General features: G+C 36.0%; 1 non-coding gene across 1 annotated transcript; it reads left to right on the top strand.

Moving 5' to 3' along the window:
* The first annotated feature begins 5244 nt into the window (after positions 1-5244).
* On the top strand, positions 5245-5351 carry LOC138869798 (small nucleolar RNA R71). The gene has a single exon (XR_011400051.1). It is a non-coding gene; the product is annotated as a small nucleolar RNA R71 (small nucleolar RNA).
* The last annotated feature ends 3686 nt before the right edge of the window (positions 5352-9037 follow it).

The following is a 9037-nucleotide window of genomic DNA, read 5'->3' as shown; positions in this document are numbered from 1 at the left end:
CTTTTGGACCGTAGTTTGGAGGCTACCTTCAGTCCACGGAGATCCAAGGTAGACCTGCAGGCATCCGCAGGCCCTGGCATTTCCCTCTATCCCTTATTTCCTGTTTCGTTTTCTATAATTTAGAAATAGTGTATCGTTAATTTTTTGGACTTTGTATGTAGTAAATCTTAGACCGTCTGTGATATTGTGACACCAGTTCTGGATGGTTGAGGCTTAAACTATTGTAATAGTTGTACGTTCAGATATTTTGTAGTTTTCTTTCGCTTAAATCTAAATTTCCGTTGTTTATATGTTATGGTTTTATATAATGTTAAAGAGAATAAAATTGGTAAAAAGGTAATTCATTCAATAATTGGCTTGCCTAGCTCACATTAGCAGGCGCCATTACGACTCCCGAGGGGGGGGGAATTTGGGTCGTGACATTCGGTTGTACAATTAATTGATTAAGCATTAATTACCCAAATCTGTATCGGACATATGAGGCTCCATTGCTTCACCCTCAATGGCTACGGGTAGGGTATCATAGTTCTGAGTTTAACGTCGTCAGCTCGACTTATTAATTTTGAAATTCATCAGTCTATTAAAGTGACCGATGGATTTTTCTCAAAATGTCCTCCAAAGTACATTTTTAGCATGTGTCCATTTACCTTAAACTTGTCTCCGCCATTATTTTGCTGAATTTCAATTTTACCGTATGGAGTTACATCTGTAACATTGTAAGGACCTGTCCACTTGGATTTCAACTTTCCTGGGAATAGCCTGAGTCGACTATTGTAAAGAAGTACCTCATCTCCCACTTGAAAACTTTTCTGTCGGATCAAATGGTCATGCCAGATTTTTGTTTTTTCTTTGAAAATTCTTGCATTTTCATATGCTACTAATCTTAGTTCTTCCAACTCATTAACCTGAAAAAATCTATTTTTACCAGCAGAGGCTAATTTAGTGCTTTAGTGCCCAAAAAGCTTTGTGTTTTAATTCAACTAGCAAATGACAAGTTTTCCCAAAGACTAATCTATATGGGGATGTTCCAATTGGCATTTTAAACTCCGTTAGGTATGCCCATAAGGCATCATCTAATTTTAAAGCCCAACCTTTTCTTGAGATTCCAACCATTTTTTCGAGAATTCTTTTTAACTCACGGTTGGAAACTTCAACTTGCCCTTGAGTTTGAGCATGATATGGTGTTCCTTTTTTATGAGTTACACCATATTTTGTCAAGAAAGCAGAAAATTGTCTATTCAAAAAATGAGTCCATTGGTCACTAATGATGACTCGTAGTATGCCAAATCTGGTAAAAATATTTTTCTTGAGAAAATTGCACACAGTTCGAGCATCATTTTTCTGTGTGGGGATGGCTTCAAACCATCTTGACACATATTCCACGGCCACAAGGATATATTCAAAAGAATGAGAAGAAGGTAAAGGACCCATGAAATCTATTCCCCAAACATCAAATATTTCACATACCTGTATTGATTGTAACGGCATCTCATCTCTCTTAGTGATGTTACCTGTTCTCTGACACCTGTCACATTGTGCAACATATGCTTGGGCATCTTTAAAGAGAGTCGGCCAGAAATATTCGGCTTCCAAAACTTTAAAGGCTGTTCGATTTGCCGCATAATGTCCTCCAATTGCTCCATCATGACAGTGATATAAAATTTTGTTCATCTCATCTTCAGGCACACATCATCTAATGATATTATCTGCGCAATTTTTAAACAAGTAAGGTTCATTCCACAAATAATACTTTGCATCAGATATAAGCTTTTTTCTTTGCTGGTAAGAGAGATCTTGGGGTGTCCACTTTCTAACCAAGTAGTTTGCAATATCTGCAAACCAGGGTGGTTGAGTCACAATTGAGTTAACTGATGTGTTCATCAGGAAATTCTACCTTTATTTTGCTAAACTCAAAGGGGGGGGGGGATTTTCCAATCTAGACAAATGGTCAGCTACTTGATTTTATGTTCCTTTTTTGTCTTTTATCTCAAGGTCAAATTCTTGTAGAAGTAAAATCCATCTTAACAATCTAGGTCGAGCATCTTTCTTTGCTAAGAGATATTTTAAAGCTGCATGATCAGTAAAAACAATGACCTTGGTTCCTATCAAATAAGATCAAAACTTATCAAAAGCAAATACTACTGCTAGTAACTGTTTTTCTGTTGTGGCATAATTTAGTTGAGCCTCATTCATTGTTCTACTAGCATAGTAAATGGAACGAAAGATCTTATCCTTTCTCTGGCCTAAAACAACTCCAACTGCTATATCACTAGCATCACACATGACCTCAAAAGGTTGATTCCAGTCCGGGGACACAACTATAGGGGTGTTTGATAACTTTTCCTTCTCAAATGCTTTCAAACAAACACCTGAAAAATCAAACTTAATATCTTTCATCAAAAGGTTAGTCAACGATTTTGAAATCTTTGAAAAGTCTTTTATGAACCATCTGTAAAAGCCTACATGACCTAGAAAGCTTCTGATGCCTTTAACAGTTGTGGGAGGGGGTAATCCTGCTATAAGATCAATTTTAGCCTTATCAACTTCTATCCCTTTAGCAGTGATTTTATGTCCTAAAAGAATTCCCTCAGTAACCATAAAATGACATTTTTCCCAATTAAGAATCAAGTTTGTCTCTTCACATCTCTTAAGAACTAAGGTCAAGTGGTGAAGACAATCCTCAAATATTTTCCCAAAGAGTGTAAAATCATCCATACAAATTTCAAGAAATTTTTCAGTCATGTCAGAAAAAATTGCTGACATGCAACGCTGAAATGTAGCGGGGGCGTTGCATAGACCAAATGGCATTCTCCTATAGGTGTATATTCCATGAGGACATGTGAAAGTTGTTTTGTCCTGATCTTCAGGTGCAATTGGTATTTGGTTATACCCGGAATAGCCATCAAGAAACAGTAAAAACCATATCCTGCAATTCTTTCTAACATTTGATCAATAAATGGTAAAGGAAAATGATCTTTTCTAGTAGAATCATTGAGACGTATGTAATCAATACAGACTCTCCATCCTGTTACGGTCCTAGTAGGAATGAGTTTATTACTTTCAATTTTTATAACAGTCATACCTCCTTTCTTTGGTACTACCTGAACTGGGCTTACCCAAGGGCTGTCTGAAATGGGATAGATAATACCTGCTGCTAAAAGCTTTACGATCTCATTTTTACTTCCTGCATTGCTGGATTCAATCTCCTTTGGGGCTGGACTGTTGTCTTGTAGCTATCCTCCATAAGGATTTTGTGCATACAAACAGCTGGATTAATCCCTTTGATATCTTTTATAGTCTTTCCCAAGGCTCCTTTGTGTGCTTTTAACACTTCAATCAGTTTTTCTTCTTGTCCTGCAGTAAGAGAAGATGAAATAATTACTGGAAATAATTTTTTCTCAAGGTAGACATATTTTAAATGAGATGGGAGAACTTTGAGTTCAAGTTTTGGTTGAACGTGTTCTGGTTGCATCTCCTCATCTTCAGAATCTTTTTCTAGTATTTCGGCTTCTCTTCTGATGATAGGATCACCATCTTGTATTGTGCTAGATTTGGCCAAACATCTTTCCATTGAGTCTGGAATTAATTGATCATCTTTAAATTCATATGTAAGATAATTAAGCATGTCTATCGAAAAACACGACGATGACGTCTCATCTCCTGAAAATCTTAATATCTTTTGCATATCAAAAATGACTCTTTCTTCATCAACTCTCAAAATTAGTTGTCCTTGATGTACATCTATGATTGCTCTACCTGTGGCAAGAAATGGTCTACCCAAAATGATTGGTTCATCGGGACATTCCTTCATTTCAAGTACTATAATATCTATAGGGAAAACAAACTTATCTACTTTTACGAGCACATTTTCAATTATTTCCTTAGATTTCTTAGTACTTTGATCTGCAAGCTGAAGAGAAACACCTATGTCTTTCATTTTACTAAAATTCAATTTTCTAAAGATAGAAAATTGCATCAAATTTATTAAAGCTCCAGAATCACAGAGTGCTTTTTCAAAATATACTCCTCCCAAAGTGCATGGAATTGTAAAACTGCTTGGGTCACCAAGTTTTTGTGGTAGCTTATTTTGAAGTATAGCACTGCATTTTTTAGTAAGCATTACCACAAAAACTTCTTTCAATTTTCTTTTATTTGACAAAATTTCTTTTAAAAATTTAGCATATGAAGGCATTTGCAATAAAGCATCAGTGAACAGAATATTGATGTGAATCTGTTTTAAAATATCCAAAAAATTTGCAAATTGACTATCAAGCTTTTCTCTTTTCATTTTTTGTGGAAAAGGAATTGTCACAGGGAGAGGATTTAATTTTTCAATATTTTTTTCTTCTTTTTTTCTTGACTTCTTTCTTTTCAGATGGTTCAGTGGGTATTTCAACATGCTTATTGTTGTTTACCTGTTGTTCTGATTGGTCTGCATAGGGTTCATCAAGTTCCTTACCTAACCGTAAGGTGATAGCCTTAAGGTGCTCTTTTGGATTTTTCTCTGTATTGCTTGGTAAGTGACCCTGAATCTTTTCTGAAACAAGAGTTGCCAATTGGCTCAACTGTATTTCTAGATTTTTGAGGGATGAATTTTGGATCTCCATCTTTTCATCAGTGACCTTAATGTACTTATACAAAAGATCATCAAGACTTGAATGAGCTTGTTGAGTCCTTTGCTGATATGGAGTTGCTTGCTGATAAGGCCTGAAGTTTGATTGACTATGGTTTGGATTCTAGTATCCGGGTGGACCCTATATTTATTGCTTCTGGAAGCTTTGAGAGTTCTCTGTACCATTTAGATTGTTCCATTGAAATCCTGGATGCTTTTGTGCCATTGGACTCCCAAAAGGGTACGGTTTATAATCGATAGAATGGAAATGTTCGTCATTATGATTGTTTGCTTGTCATTCATGATTCAGATGGTTTCCTCCACATATGTCACAAGCCTCAGATTGACTTGGTTGTTGTGTATTCACCTGAAAAGTTTCAAACTTTTGTGCCAAAGAAATAATTTGTTACGTTAGTGTATTTAAAGCATCAACCTGATTTACCGTAGCAGCCTTCTTGATGATTACACGCTCAGATGGCCATTAGTTGGCATTCTCCGAAATCTCGTTCAACAATTTCAATGCTTCTTCCGTGGTTTTTCCTATTACAGAACCTCCTGCAGCTGCATCAATCACATTTCTAGAAGAGGCTTTTAACTCGTGATAAAAAATATACAACTGCATATGTTCAGAAATGTCATGGTGTGGGCATTTTCTTAACATTGCTTTTAATTTTTCCCAAGCTTGATAAGCTGACTCAGTGTCAGTCTGCAAGAAATTAGAGATGTCTTGTCTTAACTTTGTGGTTTTAGCAGGGGAAAAATATTTGCTTAAAAATTTATGAGTCATTTGATCCCATGTGGTGATGGAACCTTGTGGCAAACTTCGCAACCAAGTCTTGGCATCTCCTTTTAAAGATAAAGGAAATAGCCCTAACGTGATAGCTTCAGGAGGTACTCCATTACACTTAGCTATTTCAAAAAGTTCCAAAAAGTCAATTAAATGACTGTGTGGATCTTCACTTGCGTCTCCAGTGAAGATGCAAGACTGTTGAATCGTTTGAATCGGGCCAGTTCTGATTTCAAAGTTGTTGGCTGCCACTAGAGGTTTTCTGACACTAGATTCACAATTGAAGCGGCCAGGTCAAGCATAATCCCTTAGGATTCTGTTTGCTGGCCGTGGTGCTATTTCATCAAACTGATCTTCCACATGGACTGGTGGTTGAATGTCTTCTACTTCTTGATTCTACATACCTTCACAAGTTATGCTTTGGGAAGATAATGCTTGTCCTTTCCTGCGCAATCGAAAAGATCTTTCAATTTCAGGATCGTAATTGACCAACTCTTTTATAGAAGAACGGGTCATAAACTAGTCAAAATTCTAAAAAAAATGAACTTAACTCCTAAAATGGTAGTAGTAGTACTTAGAAGAAAGTAATTAAAAGAAAGTGATGAATAACAAGGACAGCAAAGATTACAAAGATGACAAAAAATAATAAGCGATTAAATAAAAATAGTAGTATGATAATTGTTATTATTATTATTATTAGTATATGATAATAATAATTATATTAGTACTAATTAGCAATAGATGTTATGAAGAAAAAAATGGTAAATGAAATCAGTAGGTAGTAAAAGTAACTAATGATGGAAAATAATAATATAATACTAATATAGAATATAGTTACAAGTAGTACTAATATTAATAATAGTAACTGCTATGCTATAATGATGATAAGAAGGATAAATGATAATAACACTTCAATAAGATGTTAGTACTTGTAATAGTAAAAGTAATAGTAGTAATATGTAGTAAATACTGATAACAAAGATAATAATACGACTAGTAAGTTCCCAAATTAGTAACAAAATATTTAGTCCGAAGTAGACTTGTGCCAATCCCCGACAACGATGCCAAAAATTTGACGAGACCAATGTGCATAGGATTTTTCTGCCCGTACTCAGTCAAACTCTAGTATAGTTTATGATATCGTCCCACAAAGATTGGTTAATCTAGGCTACGGACTTTTAATATTTTTACTATTATTTGAGAGAACCAAATTGATGAACGGTGAGTTTTAAAACTTGTTAATTAATTAAAGCAAAACAAACAATTTTCGAAAGATTTATAATTTAAAAAGAGTTGGGAATTGTTGAATTCACTTGATAATATTATTTCAATAAAATCTCAATTTTCACATGTATTTCTCTAAAGAATAATTGCTTATTGCTAATACAATTATATTTTCTCAATAAGAAAAAGTCAATTAATAGCACTCCGCGAGGTTATGTAATTAATTGAGTTAAAACTAGTGACGATCAAACCGAAATATTTTCTTACTTGAATTGTGCTAAAAGGTAGTAAAAACTTCGTGAGAATATTTTTACTAAAAATTAGTAATCTTGCCTACAACAATTCCTCCGTGATAATTAAAACTGAGACAAACAAGATTACAGATTTGAAATAAGAGTTTTACAAAAAATTATTCTCACTCTACTATTTTATTCATTGGTTATTATATATTAATTTTTCTCCGTAAGAATTACAAAATTAATATAAGAATAACTTAAATAAAATATATAGAAGTGATAATAATGATTAGCTAGGAACCATTATTTCAGCACAGTATGAATTATACAATGGAAATTTCAAGCCAAGGATGTATTAAAACTGAAACAATGTTATAAAAATATATATCAAGCTTCATCAACTATCCCAACAAAAGAGATTACTCCATTATGGAGTTTTTGAATCTCACAGCAAAAAGGAATTCTAGAATATTTCCAATACTCTTAGAAAATCCAAAAACTAATAAGAAGAAAATAAAATAGTTAAAGAAAGAAGTTAAAACCAAAGTTTAGATAAAAGTAGTTCTTCCTTCTTCCCCCCTTTTTCCGATGCCAAATTGCATTCTATTTATAGACAAATCTTGCAAGCATTAAATAATTAGACATGTCCAAGAAATAAGTTTGGATGTGTTCGAGGAGTGAGCTTGGACACGTTAGAAGAGTGAGCTTGTATGTGTCCGAAGAGTGAGCTTGGACAAGTCCAAGATTCAATTATAGGCTTTCGTTTCCCATTTCAATTCTTGTGCTTGTCATAGCAGACTTTCATCGAGCATTTTGTCTTTTCCTTTTGTTATTTATAATCTTTTTTTTCTGCAAAAATAGTTAGAAAGAGGCAAAATACGAAAACTAATTTAAGTATATTATTTAAAGTAGAATATTAATAATATATAATAAGTAAATATTTAATATTCATCAAGGATCCTGAGTTTGGGTCCCAGGGTCCTCGGTCTGCTCGGGAACCTGTGACTGGCTCCCTATACTTTGTGTCTCCACTGGAACCTAGGCCTGGACTGAGTCCTGAGCTTGTACTAGAATCTGGGGTTGGCTAGAGGAACCCCCCTGCGGGTCCTCTAACTCTATAATGGCATCGTCAGTACGAGGAATCACCATCTTCCTCTTGGATGGCCTCTTTGTATACTGATCTGGCTGGGGCTAGGCTGCTGGAGTCAGGTGATACAATAGAAGATCCAGAGGCAAGTGATCAGCCTTCAACCTCTCTACCTCCACCCATAACTCCTTCACTGACTCCTTTGAAGCACGAGTCTTTCTCATTTTCTTCGCCTCCCTAGCAAGCTCCTTTAATGCCTTTCCATGAGAATCAACAGCATCCATGATAAATTTTTGGTTCTCTAGGATCTTCTTGAGAGTGTCCTCCACTGACTGTGGGACCTGTGATTGAGGAGGTGCTAACTGGGGTACCACCAAAGTAGATAGTACAGACAGCTTAGAAGTGGCTGTCTGCATCCAGTTGTTGATACTGTCAAGGGTCTGGATCAGGCGGTGGGCAGTCAAAGGATATGCAGTGGATGAGGGGATCTCTGGAACTGTAGAAGTGGAAGGTTCTGGGACCTTGTCTGTTGTGGCGGAAGGAGGCTGAGTAGGAACCACTACTACTATTGGCTCTTCAGACTGGCTAGTTGAAGTAGTGTCTTTTCCCTTAGAGTCCTTGGGGTTGTCGGGACCCTTGGTGTTGTACCAGGAGAACGGTGCCTTTGCTTTCACTTTCACATCAAATCTTCGCTTCTCCAAATCTAGGTCCTCGAAGTACATGGTCAGGAAATTGAGGAAGGGGTAGGATCTATCACCTTCGTTCACCACCCGTGTAATCACCCTCGGCATCACAATCCTGATGTTGATCAGGTACCCCGCCATGATCGATGCCACCAATATAGCCCGGGGGATAGGAATGGAGTGTCAAACCTCCTTTTTACCTACACCCCTCAAGGGGTATAAGGGAGTTTTTCCAATTTAAGTGACAATCGAAACGGGATTATTTGTATTAAATTCAGAGTCGCCACTTGGGATAATTTATGGCGTCCCAAGTCATCGATTTAAAATCCCGAATCGAGGAAGTTGACTCTTATTTATGGTCCGCGAACACAGAAATCCGGGTAAGGAATTCTGTTAACCCAGGAGAAG

Source organism: Nicotiana sylvestris, chromosome 5, assembly GCF_000393655.2.
Source record: "Nicotiana sylvestris chromosome 5, ASM39365v2, whole genome shotgun sequence".
Taxonomy (NCBI): Eukaryota; Viridiplantae; Streptophyta; class Magnoliopsida; order Solanales; family Solanaceae; genus Nicotiana; species Nicotiana sylvestris.
Note: the sequence above shows the minus strand (reverse complement) of the source record. Positions and strands in the feature narration are given on the sequence as shown.